General features: G+C 34.1%; 1 pseudogene across 1 annotated transcript; it reads right to left on the bottom strand.

The window, feature by feature from the left end:
* Nucleotides 1-1,907: 1,907 nt before the first annotated feature.
* On the bottom strand, nt 1,908-7,394 carry LOC143534676 (exocyst complex component SEC15B pseudogene; annotated as a pseudogene). Its single transcript, XR_013135586.1, has 2 exons — nt 4,802-7,394; nt 1,908-2,161 (listed from the first exon to the last, which is right to left on the bottom strand). The product of XR_013135586.1 is annotated as an exocyst complex component SEC15B pseudogene (transcript).
* Nucleotides 7,395-18,013: the final 10,619 nt, after the last annotated feature.

Here is an 18,013-nt window from a genome sequence, read left to right as displayed (position 1 = left end):
TTCATCAATATGTTTATGGATGAAAACATCAGCTCTTGCTTTATCCTGGTCAGAGCAATCATTGTATTCTTGGATTGTTTATAACACATCCATAGATTTTAAATGTCTTTTGACATTTGCTGTCCAAGACATATAATTTTCTCCAGAAATGTTGAGTGCATGGAATTCGAGTTTTGCTATATTTGACATTTTGTTGCTAAACATAATAGAGCAAATAATAAGATAAATATTAGAATCCATATATATCAATCAACAATGAGATACAATACATTGGTAGAGCTATAAACATATAAAAGAAAAAGAAAATGCCGAAATCTTCAGATGGGAGACTAAAAATTAGAATGAGAAGTAGTATAAGCATTACAGTGACCAACAGCAAAACCGGGTGAATCATTTTGAGAACTTTATCTTGAATAAATTTAATAAGAAGAATGTTTGTTGTAAATGAAATGAGGTTAATGATTGGTTATTTATAGTGAAAATTTATAACCTTTTTACAACGGTTACATTACCGTTTATAACGGTAACATTACCGTTTGTATGTGTGTGTGTATATATATAATATATAATATTAATTATTTTAAAGTAAGATAATAAATAAGATATTAAATACAGTTTATTTTATAAAATATATAATTAGTATGCACAATAATAAGAATAGAATTGTTAGTGTAAATAAATCTAACTTCTAAATGAGATATTAGTGTGCATATATAAATAAAAGTTAGAATAGTTATCAAATTTTAATAACAATGTTTATACACATTATTGTTATTACTTAGTATATTAGTTAGTATATGTATATGCATAGATATATATCTAATGTACATAATTAAAGAAGTGTTTATGATGCTTATGTAGATACCTTTGTGTCTATTACCTTTCTTGGTTAGGATATAAGCGGCTCGTGCTGATAACGTGTTATAATATTAGCTCTAATTATAACAAGCTTATTAGAATAATATATGAACTTTGGAGTTAACAAGAGACAAGAGAATAAGAAAAGTAAGAATTATTAGTCTTACTGGGATTCAAATCTCCGTTACAATCACCTCGTATTTATAGTACAAAATCAACTGTATATACACTATTCGGGAGGGGACAAAAAACACATAATTGGTGCATGTAAAAGGTTTGTCGGTGAGGTCAAATAATTGGTGTCATCCAAATAATAAAACGGTAATTCATAACAGTATAAATATTTTTCTAAAAATACACCATCTTTCTATATAACTCACCGTCTATACAAACATATCTCAATTATTGGCGGATGGCATATTCCCTTGAGGCATCTTATTGTAGATGCCAAAATATCCTGATAAGCAATTTGTCGGATTTAAGTCACATAGATATATTTCTATATCCAATAAAAATGATTACACGTGTCCAAGAAATCGAAAAAACCGATTCAAAACTGAAAAACCAAACAAAACAAAAACCAACGGTTCGGTTTAGGTTTTGCATGTAAAATAAACCGAACCGAACCGAATTCCTAAATTTTTGTCTTTTTATATTTTTTATTTTATATTAAGTAATTCATAAGAATTTAATAAATATGTAACTCAAATATTTTTGATCAAATATATAATAGTCTATTATTTTACAATTAACAAAATTATTTATATCTAAATTCATTAATTTTTTGCCAACTTTATTTCGGCATAAAATTTTAAAGCTCAAATGGTAACAACCAAAAAACCCGTAACCGAACATAAACCAAAACGAAAACCGATACCACTAATTTAACCAAGCTAGATTTTAAGTCATTCCATTTGTTAGCGGTTATTCATAGGATCCCATAAGTTTCAGTTTCCCATGTCACAAATAAAATCATGCGCGGTTGTGCGATCCTGAAACAAATTAGAGACATCTTGTGTGCAAGTACCAAAAAGTTTGAGAAATCGTATAAGTTTCGATATTGTTTAGTTGTAACAGAAAACTCATATTACTTGTTTGCTAATGGAGAAACGTTTCATGCATACAAAAATAAAGAATTTGACACAAATGTACTTTTTTAAACTTTATTTACAAATCTCATACCAAAATTAATTACCAAGAATTGAACAAACACAACCACTATAAGAACTTGTTAATTGCTCCTGCATAGACTTCAAGTTGAACCACACACCACTTTGAGATCTACAATATCTTCAGCTCTCACCTGAGTAACATCTAACAGTTAAAACCTGCAGTTCTGTTCGGTAAGCCAAACGCATGTCAGCCTGACCCATGGTTGGTTGCAAGAGTTGCAACTTTTCAAAAGCAAAAAACAAAACATGGAATTGTTTAGGTAACAAAAAAAAACACATGTGGCCAACCTAAACAGTTATTGACTATTTTAACTTGTACCAAGACGATCTGTTCCCAACTTCCCATTACCCAACCTGGTCATCTTGTATGTGAAAAATTTGTTTAAAGAAAAGCCCTTGGAAGAAATAAATTCATCTCCCATTGAGGCCAGAGCAAAGTTATCTAGTGCAGGTTATTACCTTAAAAACATTCGGTTCAGCAATTCACCAGTCATAACGTATTCTGTGTTACTATTCATCATTGGGATCTTGCTGACATATTTCTAGCCTATACAGAAGGAGGTTTTGCTAACATGCAATTTTTATGTAATTATATAATAGGTAGTTAGGGTAGTTAAGAATAACATGCACCATTTTATAATTATATGCAAGTGGGTTAGGTAATTTAGAATACATGTTTAGTGTAGCTCAAATGATTAAGTCTTCATCATGCATGTTGGAGGTCCGGGTGCTGGTCTATATTATATATAATGGTTGATAGATAATTAACGAAATGTCCGGTGGCTTTAAGCCGAATAAGTCCAGGTTTGACTCCTCTTTTCCATTTTCCACTACAGATTTATTTGTATCCATTCTAATCAACTAACTACTTTTTTGGTAATGAAACTTGATATAGATTTGTAAACTATATTTTTAGAAGAGCAAAATAAAAACGAAGCAGCATAAGATGAGATATCAAACTCCTCTGCCTTTATGTAAGTTTGCAACAAATGAATAACAAATGGTTCTCACCATTTCTTCTCCAACTATCAACTCCGTAATCCGTATAAACAAAAAGGGCAGAATACACAGGATCTTTCATGACATCTAATAATATTAAGTCTCATGTCTATTATATCTTTTAACAGGCTTACTTTTTGTACTGATGTGAGTTATATGATTTTACCTATATATTTACTTAAGTTGAGCCTGATGAACATGATAATATGAGTTCTATCGTCTACTAGCATGCCACACGATTCTCTACTTATTATTTGAAGTATTATTAATTTATTACTACATAACTACTTCAAGTTATTTAGGATTTTGAAAGTTTTATCTAAAAGGCAAAGAGACCTACTTAAAAGTATAGTTGTATCGTTTTAGAGGGTGGGAAAAGGAAAAGCACCCTAACCCGAAATCAAACCAGTTACCTAGAACGGTTCCACCCGAACCTGCAAAACCTGTATTATGTGACCAAGCTTTTATTGGGTTCGTCAAGCTTTCGATTGAACTAATTTAAGCACACCCCTACACCCAATTGAGTGAACAAAGAGATGTGTACTCAACCTATTTTTCCGGATGTATAAAAAAAGAAGAAAAATCCGACATGTATGAGAATTTCATACTGATGCTAAAATATGTATGTTCTTAGAATGCGCAGACAAACAAACTCGTATGATACATGATGGAAACCAGAAGCTCCCATTGTGGATGTTGAGGCAGGGTTTTAGCGTGGACAGAGGCTGAGTGAGACTGAGTGACTGACATTAGGCAGATTTTATTCTGAGGGACCCTGAGTGAAGACAACTGTCATAGAGGAAATTTGGGATATCAAAGAAGATAGAGGCGACAATTTCGGCCCATTTATCAACAGGTGGTTAATGTGGTTGTGTTTTATCTCCAACAGGTTAGGTTTAAAGCCAGAAAATATAACTACAAAGGGAACGGCTAAGAAGTCATCAGAAGTCACTATAACCTTGTATTAACTTCATTAGAATTTAGCAAATTAAAATTTTAATAATCTGGTTTTTGTGATCACATTAAGCGCATTAATTATGTACAAGGACAGGTGATTTTCAAGTCTCGGTTTCATTGTTTTCACAAAAAGCAAGTAACCACCCAAGGAGCAAAATCAATGAACTAACTTTCACAACTCTGTGATAACTTTAATCACCATCAGCTTATAATCTAACTCTGTTTCTGTCCATTGTTTTACTAGTTTGTTTTTTCCAAAGGTTCCAACTGTAATAAACTCCCATCCATAACAATTGTCCACTTCGAATACTGAAAGATCAAAACTCAAAAGAGTATGTCCATTTATGACCTAACATTCACTTTTGTAATTTCAGTTGTTTCTATTCAGATACTAAGTTAAGGGTTTGATGTAGTGACTATAAATCTTGCGCTTCATATAACTCTCCACTAAATCATCACAGTGAAAGTATATATATGATTATAAATATATAGCTATCAACCTAGGGAGTTGTTTTCTGTGTTAAGTGTTAAAAAAGAGTTAGGATTAAAACCTTCATCACAAGATTTTTGTGATGATGATCATCATCATTATTAAATTATCTCCTAATGTGATTTGTATAATACTCTTGTCTGAATCATATAGCACAAGCATATAATCCTTTTTAAACATGTAGAATGAGATTAATACATCTAAGGGTATGTTAGCTAGTCAAAAGATTCAAGCAATTAAAAGAACAGTTACAGGTCCAACAAACCGGAGACACATAATGGCAATATGATCATATCTACTTCAAATAAGGACAAGAGAAAGATACCTGATAACTTCAGTTGACATCCTTGAGCCTCTTGATTAAAGAGTCTAGGGACTTCTTCTTTGGATTTTGCTTGTAACCTCTTGATCCAAAAGTTCCAAATAGTCGCTCGGAAGGATCCTTAAGTTTCTCTGAAATGATTGCTACCTTTCTGTAATCCAAAGCATTGTAGCTTCTCTCCCTGATCACAGGATTCAAAAAGTTTTCTGGATTATTGCTAAGAAGCAAATTAACCAACTGCCTTGCCTCAACAAGTGCTTTCTTCAAATGTTGAGCCTCTTCTTCAGATACAAGAGAAGCTTGGTTTTCAGCAAATGATTCCAACACTTTTATATCAACATCAATACCCATCACAGCATTAAAACTAAACCTTTTCACAGATTCACCGGCTAAAAAGTTGACAATTGTTTCCGATATGTGAGAAAGAACATCTTGCAATACTCGTTTAAGGACTTGACCAGGCAATATCTGTTGTGCAGTAGAAAGAAGAGTTTCCAAAAATATAATAACCTCATTCACATATTCATTCTCATTCTGAGGCTGTTCGTCAATCATCCAATTAACATTCTCAATCAATGTCATAAAACCATCAACCTTCTTCTTAAGCAGACTAGAAAGCATTTCTTCAGCTGCATCACGTGCTTTGGTCAAAGGAAACTGTCTCCTGCTTCTTTCCACCATCCTTAGCGGCAGCCCAGAAAGCTTTGCAGCATGGCGAAAGAAGAAATCACAGGCTCGTTCAAACACAGCCATGTTAGCAGCAACAACCATTGCTTGATTAACACCACTAATTGAAGTGCTAATAAGCTTTAACAGAGCATCATCCAGAACTTCAGTCAAAAGCCGGTCTAAGTACTTCTTCACAACATCATAGAAATCAAGCTGCCCACCATGAGACATGAAACTAACCGAATCCTCAACAAAAGACCTCACAATTCTACAGCAATCAGGCACTGTAGATGAAAACGAGGCAATATAAGGAAATGCAGGTACAATATCAGAAGTTTGTATCTGGAACGAAAGCACATTCATCGAATACTCATACTCCTTATTCATCCACATCTGCTCAAACTTATCAGCAGCAAGTGCTTCAGCAATTTGTATCCTACAATCCGATAACAACAACTCATGGTACTTATCCCTGTGCTTGTTCAACACATCAAGCAACGCATCAACCGAGTACCCATGCCTCCGCAGCGTAACACCAAGCAAACTCACATAATCCTTAATCAACAACAAATGATTCGCTGTCCGCATCCTCGAGAACTGATCTTCTAACACCGAACACATCTTATTAACCGCAGTATCCCACAAACTTTCCACTTCCATCTTCGTTATCAACCCACCACCCGTCCTCAACACACGATCCTCAACAATAAAAAACCCCGTGATCTGCGCGAAAAACGTCTGATGCGACTCCAAAAACGGCGTCATCGAAGACACCTGAAAATCCGAAGTCAACTGAAGCTTCCGGTTCTCGAAATAATACTTCTTAAAACTGTCCTCAAGCCCTAACGTCTGATGAATATGATACGATCTATACAACGGAGTCAAATCAAAACCTAAACCCGCACTCGCATTCGCACCACCGTTACCATAAACCTCATTCCCATCACTTCCCGCTATATAACCGTCATCATCCTCTTCCTCCAACGCATAAACCGTATCCCTTACACTCAACCGACTCTGCTCCTCCGCTTGCCGTTGCCTAATCCTCAACTCCTCCTCTAGCTGCCTCCCAGCCGACGCCTGTCCAATCGCAACCTGCCCTAAATTCCGACTCACAGTCCGGATCTCAACAAGCCAATCACCAAACTCCTTACTAATCCTCCTCTCAATATGCGCACGAATCGCCGGTATATTCTTCTCGAGCATGCGTCTAACAGTAGACGAAGGCGTCTTATTAATAAAATCCCGTTCAACGGAGTCAACACATTTCAACCCCATGTAGAAATTATTATTAATCAAATGATAATTAGCACGTGAGCAAAGCTCCATTAACCGGATACAGATCCGAAGAGAGTCAATCGCTAAGGCTATATTCTGGCACTTATTTCTCGCTTCAATAAACGAATCAAGTGAGGTTAATAACGGACCTGCAACGGACTGTAACTGACGGTTGGAGTCTGAGATGGACGATTTAAGCGATTCGACGCCGGAGAGAAGTGAACGGAGGTCATCGACGGCCATGATGAAGTCCTGGTAATGGACTTTGCAGACTTCTTCGATCTCGGACTCTTTTGATCTGCAGAAGTGACGGAGGTGGTGGATTAGGGTTTCTGGTTTGCCGGAGGCGAAGGTTTTGCGGATGAATGGGGATAAGTCTTCGCCGTTGGAGATGGCGGAGGAGAGGAGGAGTTGGTCGAGTTTGTCGCCGGAGTCGCCGTTTTCTGCGGCGGTGGTGGCGGTGGGTTTACGGCGGGGTTTGGGTGGATTCATTGGCGGTTGGTGGTGGTTTAGGATAACTAACGGAGTTAATGATATTATTATTATTATTAACTGGAAACGTTACACGGAAGAAGTGTGGGATATTATTTGGTAGACGGTGTGCTGTAGGTGACCAGATCCAGATTAGGAAACTGAAAATAAGACTTTTCACTCATTAACACGAATATAGTTTAGAATAATATTATCAATTTTACAAAGGCTTGGATTCTTCGCTGGATACTCAAATTCGAATACCACGTGTGTCATTTTAGTGTCACTTTGATGATATGGCGATTAACGATAGGCTTTGAAAGGTTGTTAGTTCGAATCCGGAACCCACCCTGGTTTTTGTCTCATCGTGTGTTACGTTAGAGAGTTGAGCATTTGCGGTGACACGACGATTATCAAGTGGTAATTGGCAGTGTGGTTTCCCGGGTTCACGCACAAGACAAACACTGAAGTCAGCGTGTGTCCGGTTAAGACAACATAGTCCGGTCAGAGTGGGTAACGGACTCTCTAATTTTGAGAGTGTGGTAGCCTAAATACAAGAAAGTCGTCGTTCTAAAAAACGAAAAGTTGCAATTTTCGACGTGTCCCAAAATTTATCAGAATTTAGGTGAGATATTTGACTTTTGCGATGTTCGAGTGGAACTATCTAATTAAACTATTTGTGTTTGGGTTGAAGTATTTAACTCACTTTGTTAAACAAATTGATTTGGCAACCTTTTTAGTTAAACATGTCGGCTCACTGACCCATTGATGACATGTTAACCAAATTTTTACAACTCACCAACCCGGTTAATAGGTTTACAACTTGTTTTACTGACAGTCTGTTTGACATGTTTAGATAAATGAGTTAAACAGATCATGCTCGTGTTACACAATTGATGATTTTAAGTGTGTACGAGTTAGAATGGAATGATGGATGTTTTTACATGGATAAAATACAAGTCATGTTCCCTTGAAACGATTCAACTGTTAACCTGATACAACTGACACCCCTTAGATTAAAAACGTGGCTTTAGCTAAGATGTATCCAGAATGAAAGATTTACGGAAAAGCTAATATTGTATTTAGTCAAGATCTCTAAACGAATTATGGAAAAAGAATAATCTTTCTCGGAGACAGAGAGATTATGGAGAGTGATTTGACTTGCTTTTGATGCTAAGGAAGAATTCTGGTGATTGAGACAAGCTAGCATCATCCAATTGTTGTGTGTGTGTGTGGGTGGTGGGGGGGGGGGCAATTTATTTTTAGATTAAATATCAATATCTTGAAAGTGATAAATGCTTTTAACTAGTTGTGTAGTGTACTTCTGATTTGGGTGTCTACGTAATTATGTGTCACACAATTATGTGGTCAATCATGATTTAGTTGGGTAATTCAACCCCTCTCTTAAGCCACCTGTGGTGGGCGACATTTCTAGGTAATTTTGGGGTGAGCTGGGCGACAACCCCCCCCCCCCCGGGCGAAATGTGAGGCGATAGGGGGGGGGGACCTTTTCTCCCCGGCTTGTGGTGTTTTCAAGGGTGGACCTTAGGGGAGGCGAGGAGGGGTCGTTGGTTGAAATAATATTACTAGTTTAAGATCCAAATGACTAGTTTAACATACTCATTACATCCATGATATTATTAAAGCTGCTTAAACATTGTTTAATAATATTACTATAAAAGTGTTAATGAGGCACCATATTTTGTGGAACCACATTGTGGAAGCTTAAGCTCTCGGGATGGACATCAACCTACAAAGTTTTTTAAGTCTAAATCACATTATTGTGGAATGTCTTTAAGCTAAAGTTTTTAATGCGCTATAAATACATCTAAAGTTGGTTGAAATTTGCCTTCTATACTTAGGGTCTGTTTGATATAGGGTAATGAAATGAGTGATGGGATGGAATGAACGAGTGAATGGAATGAATGAGGTAATGGAATTGATCATTACCATTCCATTGACATGTTTGGTGGGCGGCGAGCAGTGATGGTGGTGGTTGGTTGTGGGCGGCGAGAGCAATTGTTGGTGGTGGAGATAGTGGACGATGGTAAGCGGCGGGTGATGGTGGTGATGGACGGGAGCGATGGTTGGTGGTGGAGATAGTGGACGATGGTAATCGGCGGGTGATGGTGGTGATGGACGGGAGCGATGGTTGGTGGTGGCGGTGGTGGGCGACGATGGTAGGTGGTTGGTGGCGGGCGGTGGAGGCGGATGGTGGTGGTGGCGGTGGCGGAGGCGGTGGTGGGTGGCGGCGGCCGGCGGAGGCAGTGGTGGGTGGTGGTGGTGAAAGGGCAATGGGTAGTAGTGGTGGGAGGGTGGTGGAGGTGATATAGTGTGAAAGAGAGATTGAATGAAAAAAAATAAGGGGGGTGGATGAAATGAATTCGGGGTGTTTTAGAGTGAATGAAATGAATATGGTAATGAGTAATTTAATTCCATAGACAACCAAACACAAATTTTTTCATTCCATCATAATGATCAATTCCATTCCGCCTCTCATTCATGCAGCGGTGGACCCAAGTTTTTTTCCCAACGGGGTCCCATATTTTTCAGTTTTAGGTTTTTCACAACCCAACGTTAAAATTTTCAGGTTGGTCGCCTTTTGGGTCGGGCCGGGACGATGAAAATATAGCAAAACACAATATCATACCAAAATATATAATCATAACTCATTCAAGTGTTAAGAAACTAGATCACAAATTCTAAATTAGTCATAAAATTCAAGTTTTAAACTTTATTTTCAATAATCATTGCATAACTACCCATAAAAATCAAGTTTTAAGAAACTAAGTCACAAATTCTGAATTCAATTTCATAGCACGCAAAGAATTCAAAAATGATAAATGGCATCATTTGAACATGCATGAATATATTTCAAACTTAAATTTTCTCTATTGACCATAAAGAATATAAGAAAAGAATGACAACAAAAATTGCATAATAATGCATATGCAGGAACAAAAATGCATATACTGCAAGAACAATTAACTTGTCATGAGTTGCTTAGTTAAACAAAAAATGCAAATAATGTAGGAAGAAGTACATATGGTGGAGACAAAATCGACATACGACTCCTATACTTCTTTACTAGGTTAAGTACCCGTGTAGCCAATTTGCATTATATAACAAGTAACTCTATAAATAATAAATGATAAATAAAGTTGTCTAATACATTTTCAAGTCGAGGTGTTATCTTAAAAATGATTTTTTAAGAAAAAAAAAGACAATATGGGCAATAACAGAACCATTTTATCCTTTAAGGCGTGGAACCAACTAATTGAAAAGCTTGCTAAATTTTACCCTATTCATTATCCAGTTGAGCATGACTTACTTTAAAACTGTAAATGTTACGCATTAACAAACATATATGATATACCTATTGCATAGTTGAATCAAATATATTATGGCGAAAGCAAATGAAATATACAAACATTATATTGTAGGCTTTAACTATTTGATTCAAATCAAAACAATGATATGCAGATCAATCTACATTTGCAGCAAAGGCATATGTTTACTCTCAATTCTTTTGTAGTCTTCAACTATATGATCTGCAATGCAAATACAGATCCCACTGTTGCACTTGTATCCAACTATATAAAACAGATCCCACTTTTGTAGTCTTCAACTATATAAAACAATTAAATCCACAATAAACACAGATATAAAGCTACAATAATGACCCGTGGCCAAATTATACAAACAAATCTTGATTCTAAGAAAGTAGGCATGCAAGTAATATTAATAATTTAGTATATATTTCAAAGTTATAGTTCTTTTCTTTTTTTTTTCAGTATTTAATCCAAAGCTTTTCATAGAAACATCCAAACGATTTACAATGAAGTGGCAGGTAAGCGGGCAACAAGCTGCGCCGCAACCCCCTTTTGGAAAGCAAACCCAATCCTACTAAAAACAAAGTTTCAGTTCTTATGAGCCGATACGTTACTATGCACAACTTTCTGAACCCTATTCAAAAGGTCCACGGCATCCGGAGCTAAGAAACCAAAAGGGGGTTGGATATTTGAAACGGCAAATTTCAGTTTCTTCCTAATGCCTATGATCTAACAACATGATTCACTACAATCCATATATTTACTATATTTCTAATAGAATTCCTTATAGTCATTTCAAAGAGCTCAAATTATGAACATCTAGACTTTTATAATTTTTCCTTCATCCCCAAACAAACTGCTGTTTTGACATTTTATTGCTACCTCAGTTGACTTTTTAGTCAAAACAGTTTTGTGAGTCAGTATGTAATTTTACTATGTAATTCTAAATAATTTTGGAAAATGCCCCTGATAATTTCAAAGAGCTCAAATAATTAAGGATAAAATGAAATGTATATAAAAAACGAAAAAAAAAAAACGCTCATAGTTCAACCCAAAACAACCCACTCGTTACCTAACCTGATCGAACTCGTGACCCATCTAACTAAGAAGCTAAAGAAATAAAATTAGTTACAATAATGAAACACACATCCATGTTGAAAGAAATTAAAATTTTGTTTGAAAACATAATAATGTAAATTGAATAGCCTAACCTTAGCAAAATTCGGTTGTTGATATTCGGCAATATTCAGAATCTTCAACTTGTTCCTTGTAGAATTGATCATGAAATCCTGCTATTAAAACGAAAATTGTATAAGATATTAGGTAAAACTGAAATGCATATAATATCATTATGTTGTCTAACACAAATAACTTGTCACTGATTAATGCATAATTTTTATTTTATTTTTCATATTAAATGGAATTTAGAACGCAAAAGAAGCAAATCAAATTTTAAAAATAAAAAATTTAAATGTGATATTTCAAGTCCCGGATCGATAATCGACACACAAATTTAAACGACTAACTCTCGTTATATTAATCAGAAAATCTAACTATAAAAACCGATTACAATCTCTCAAACCCTAACTCGGTTTGACTCTTGATGAACCCTAACTCGGTTGCATCTAGATGAACCCTAACTCGGTTACATCTCGTGTGTGTCGCTTAGATGAACCCTAACTCGGTTGCACCTCACATCACCACTCTATAATGTCAAACCATAACATGGTTTATATAGACTAACCTAACTTGCTAGCCAAGACATTACCTATTATAATCACAATACAATTAGGAAACATAGCGCAATTAGGAAACTAAACCAACTATGACCTTTTTGTCAATATTGGTCCCTCAAGTTCACCGACTTGTGACTAGAGTCTGAAATTACTTCCAACAATTAGCTTCTAGACTTTTAAAACAATTAAATCCACAATAAACACAGATATAAAGATAATTCAAAAAAAAACCTCAATGGCAACATTTTTCCATTTCCAGCATAGCTTATCAAGAGTAATCCCTAATTTCTCTTCAGATTGAAGTCTTCACCATCATTATCGATCACCACCATACATAAAAATTGAAAAATTGAAACCCTTCACCAAATTGTCCAAACATTTGTTTGAAAAAGTTTTCGATTGATCAATTGTATAATATCAATTAAGAGGTGGTGTGATATTGTTTGTTATCAATCGAAACCCGTCACCAAATCGACCAAACCAAACATTTGTATGAAAAAGAAATCTACACTCTATAATAAAGGAAACCATTTTATGCCAGCTGTCATTCTAATATTCATCGAACTTCTTATTTTCCCGCCCATGTATTTTTATTCTTTAGGGTTTATTCACAAAACAAAAAATACACAATCTACTGGTTTTTCATCTCCCGCTTCTCTCTCTAAAGGCTATGTCCTATATGTTATTTCTTTTTAATACAAATGTTTGGTTTGGTCGATTTGGTGACGGGTTTTGATTGTGTATAGGACATAGCCTTTAGAGAGAGAAGCGGGAGATGAAAAACCCGTAGATTGTGTATTTTTTGTTTTGTGAATAAACGCTAAAGAATAAAAATACATGGGCGGGAAAATAAGAAGTTGGATGAATATTAGAATGACAGCTGGCATAAAATGGTTTTCTTTATTATAGAGTGTAGATGTAGATGTAGATGTAGATGTAGATGTAGATTCATCAATTACCATCCAAAATCTAGAGTTAGGCAATTATACTTTACTAAAATACCCAATAAACAAGCATAATTTGTAGTTTTCATTTTGAAATTAAAAAAAACTGAAAAACAAGTTTCGTAAGGCTTGAACTTTTGACCTCTTTGTTGGCAAGTAAGATGATTTACCACAACAGCTTTGCTATTAACATGTGGCCCAACTAATAATTCTTATTGGGTCCTTGCAAAATTTAATATACCGAATCTACTAAACTTTTAAAAAAGATTGGGATCCGGGGACCCCGACCCGCTCTATGTGGCCCCCCCTGCATTCATACATGCCAAACGATACCTTAGATTATTAAAGTTGTATGAGTAAGTCATCGTAGGAATCGAAAAATTCTTTTTTGGGCCTGTTTTTCTGCACTAATAATACAATAAACATCCTTTCAAACTTAACTTAGTTGTTACGTTTAGTATTGTAAATATGCTCATTTGCCCCACGAAGTATCTACTTACCCCAACGGCCCAACCCATGTACATCATCACCTACAAAGACTAGATCATCACAGTCTTGAACATTATATTCCGCATTCTCCCTATCAACCATACATTAGTGTCAATAACATCCTCCAAAATGATTAGATTCCCGGTTCAATGCCATGCTCCAAAGCAAATTTGAATTTCATATAGACTATACCATTCAACTTGTATCAATATCATTTTCTTTGTTGGTGTAAGGTGTTGGAAAATGCCACAATTTCTTTCACAAGTTGTTGCACTACAAGCAAGGATAAAAACTCATATAGCAAATCGTCATAAAGTAGGAGTCATATATCCAAATAAGGCCCAAATTTAACATTGAACATACATAATGCATAATCTTTACAATAATATACTAGTGTTTGTAATTAACGGGAACTTAGGTCTTTTTTACTTATTGACCAAATATAAAGACACATTTTGATATCCAATAATTAACGTGTGTGATTTTTAGTTGTTATTATCCTCTTCCATGAGAAAACCGTTCAATGCATACAAAAAATTCATCCATAACTTGTTCATTGGGCTTTTTCCGTAACTCGGGTGTTATTAGACATGTACGTCCACCATGGCAACCCCGTTAAAGGTTAGTGTTGGGGTTGCACTTCACAAACTAGCCTCACGTCATTAAGGGCACCTGAAATGTGGGTATTGTGGGCTGCTTTAATATTTATTTATTTATTTTTATTATGTGTAGATATAATGGGTATGACAATGTTGGGGGTAACATAATTATGTGAAAAATACAGGTAAAAATATAATGTTAGGTGACTAGACATATTTATGGGAAGAATGCCTTGTTAGCATTGCGGATAGTCTTATCAGTAATAGTTTTTACATCACCATAAAAGTGGATTGGTTTAGTGCTCCACGATATTCTTTTAAATTATCCGAAATATAACAAAGTTTACAATGGGTCGGGTTTTCGGGTTTTGAAAATGACGAATGTCACATATAAAGTTTTAAAAAATTTCGAATATACTGTTGAGACGAGCTTATTTATATCTACGTGCATATATAAATTTTACTCAATACCGACTCGAGTCAAATTTATGTCGAAACGTTCAATAAAACTTGATTCGACTCGCTTTTGAATAAAATTTATATCGGCACGTACATAATAATAAATTTGTCTCAATGGTATATTTGAAATTTTATAAAAGTTTATATTCTAAAAGTTATAAAAGAAAAACTAAATATGAGTTAAATTAGTTATAATAATTAAATATTAAGATAAAACAAAATTTCAAAGCTCTCGGATTCCAAGAAAAAGATAGATTTCAAAAAAAACATATTTTCTTTTCAAAGGTCGTCGTATTCAATACGTGTGGCTAATGAGATATCGATACACTAAAATGTATGGCTAAGAACTTGAATTTTGGTGAAATAAATGAGCTTGTCCCACATTGATAGAAATAGAAACTAAGAAGTGGCTTATAAGGAGGATGTCTCACAATATTATATTCTTGTATGACAAGACACATTTGGTGGCATTAGCAAGCGTGCGGAGCACCTGATGCGCACAAGCACAAGCACCTGCTCAGGCGATGGGTGCAATGTGGCACTTTAATGGCGCACTTGGCACTTCGTCCGCTTGAGAGCCGCCTTAATATTTTTGCAGATGTGTACCTGGTCGAGACAAGTGTCATGAGTGTGTCGCAAAGTCAAGTGAGTCAGCACGCCACGTGTCAATGCCTGAGCTCACCTCAGTTCAGATATGTGACATGTGTCCGAATACACATCACACTTCACCTACTATAAATAGAAGGGTTGTTAGGCATATTGAAAATACACCGACACCAACACAACTCGCAACATATAACCCGACCTCACACCATAATATAGTTCGGTTCATTCGTTTCCAACTTGCACACTCTAGCTCTAGGTATAGTTCGGGTGCTAGGTTATTCCCGACAGTACACACTGTTACACCTGGATGGCCCGAAATATGTTTTAATAGACCTCTGTTAAACATAAATGTTCAACCAACACCCATTTTATGTTGCTCTCGTTTATTTATGTACAATTGTTTTCTTGATTTAGTTATGTAAGGTTGTTTTGGTTTCCTCCGCACTTATATTGTAATCAATATTAATAAAAAATTTAAAGTTTATTGTTATGCTTTAGTTTTATGAGCGCCAGTTCTCTCTCTCTCTCTCTATATATATATATATGGTAAAGATATTAAGAGAACCGTTTACAAATTGAGAACTTTGAGAATCATTTTGGACCACTAAAAACACATTTAAAAAAATATTTTAAAAAAATCATAAAACAAAAGATAATAACAATTTTAAGAAGTAAAAAAACCAAAATTCTTATATTTCATTCCGGTTTCATTAAAAAAAATAAAAAAAAATATAAAAAACAAAAAAAACGTCGTATTATACACATATGTATAATTTTATTTAATCTTTAGTTACATAATATACACATATGTACAGTATCATTTATGTTAAATTATACACATGTGTATAAAAAAATCATGTAAATGTACATATATGTATATATTATACATATGTATATATAATTTGCTAAACCGAGTTTTTATTTATTGTTTATTTTAATGAAACCGGGATGTTAAAATAAGAATTTTGGTTATTTTACTTTTTTTCATTTTTGTGTTTTTATTTTATTTTATGATTTTTTTTTATTATTGAGTTTTTTGTGATCAAAAATGGTTCTCATAGTTCTCAATTTCAAAAAAGTTCTCTCATGATCCTGATCCTATATACATATATATATATACATATAGAAAAAGGTTCAAATAAAAAGAAGTAGTTTCCTAGGAATGGTAAGAACCAATAAGATTTTGACATTTGACATTAAAACCTATGGTGAAAGAATAATTCTAGAAAATTATGTCGATTATAATGATTAAAGAGTAATTCTAGAAAACTATGACGGTTTTTGGTAAATTTAAATCTCAACCATTGATTGATATGATCCAATGATTATAATTTATTCTTAGTTTTCCTATAAACTACTTGTTGTTAGGATAACACTTAAAACTACTATAGTATATATATATATATATATATACAGTATATATAAATATATATACTATATATAATACACCAAACCAAGGGCAAATTAAGACACACATTTTTAAGTAACGTACAACACTTAAAGCATGAGGTACACATTAGCTAGGGGCAAAAATGTCATTTTTACATTAAATCTCACATGCATTCAAAATTTTTTAGAAATAATTACCAATTTTCATCCCTTAAAGTTACAATATTGGTTCATAATCTTTTATTTATATATTATTTTATTTTCACTTTTAACCCAACTACCCCCACAATTTTTAAACGATCATAACTTTTTCATACGCTAATATTTTTTAAAATAAATGGCATCATAAAAACGAGCATTTTATTATCTTTAATTTGAGTATGATATTGCTATAATTTTCAAAGTAAAAAATAATAATTTATGCAAAAGTGTTGGCGGTTTAGTTTTGATGGTTTTAAATTAAACCATAACCTAACTTTAGACGTTTTTTTGTCGACGTAAACCAAAACTGAACTGTTTAAAATTAAAACCCAACTAAATCAAACAATTACCAACGATTAGGTTCCGATATATTTTGTACCTCAATAAAAAAATTGAGTTTAAAACTTAAAATAAGAATTATTTATTTGCATATACAGTCACTTTAAACTAAGCAACAACTAATACATTATTAAAAAATTTTTACTATAAACAAAGATAACTTTGGTCACACAAATAACAAACCTTATTAAAATAGATAGAAGACAATATCATAACAGAACAATGATTATAAAAAAACATTGTGAAAATTGGGCTAAATTTAAGTTGTAATACAAGAGTTTGCTTGTACTAAGTAAAACTTTGTTTAACTATATTTTTACTATGTCTAATATATATTATATAACATACCTAATACTAAATAAGTAAATTATTAACATTAAATATGTACGACCAGCTCCGGTTTCAACCGAGAAACCAAATTGGTGAACGGTCTCACAGTTTCAAACGAAATAATGAACACCCATAAATTTGTTACATGATTATCAAAGTATGTGTTTCCCGCTGCATCACGCGGGCACTCTTCTAGTATATATATATATAGGGGAGGATTATTTTGAGAACCATGGTGAGTTTTAAGAACTTTAAGAACTCAATTTTGAACTGCACATTTAATTAAATGATTTGATATATGTGGCTGAGATTAAATTTAATTAAAAAATGAAGCAGGAGAGAGAATAAATATTTTTGATAATTACACAAGTTT

The sequence above is a fragment of the Bidens hawaiensis genome, unplaced genomic scaffold (assembly GCF_021521415.1).
Source record: "Bidens hawaiensis isolate Kalapana, Puna unplaced genomic scaffold, B.hawaiensis_p1.1 tig00010256_1, whole genome shotgun sequence".
NCBI classification, from domain to species: Eukaryota; Viridiplantae; Streptophyta; class Magnoliopsida; order Asterales; family Asteraceae; genus Bidens; species Bidens hawaiensis.
The sequence above is the reverse complement of the archived record's forward strand: the minus strand, read 5'-3'. Positions and strand labels throughout refer to the sequence as shown.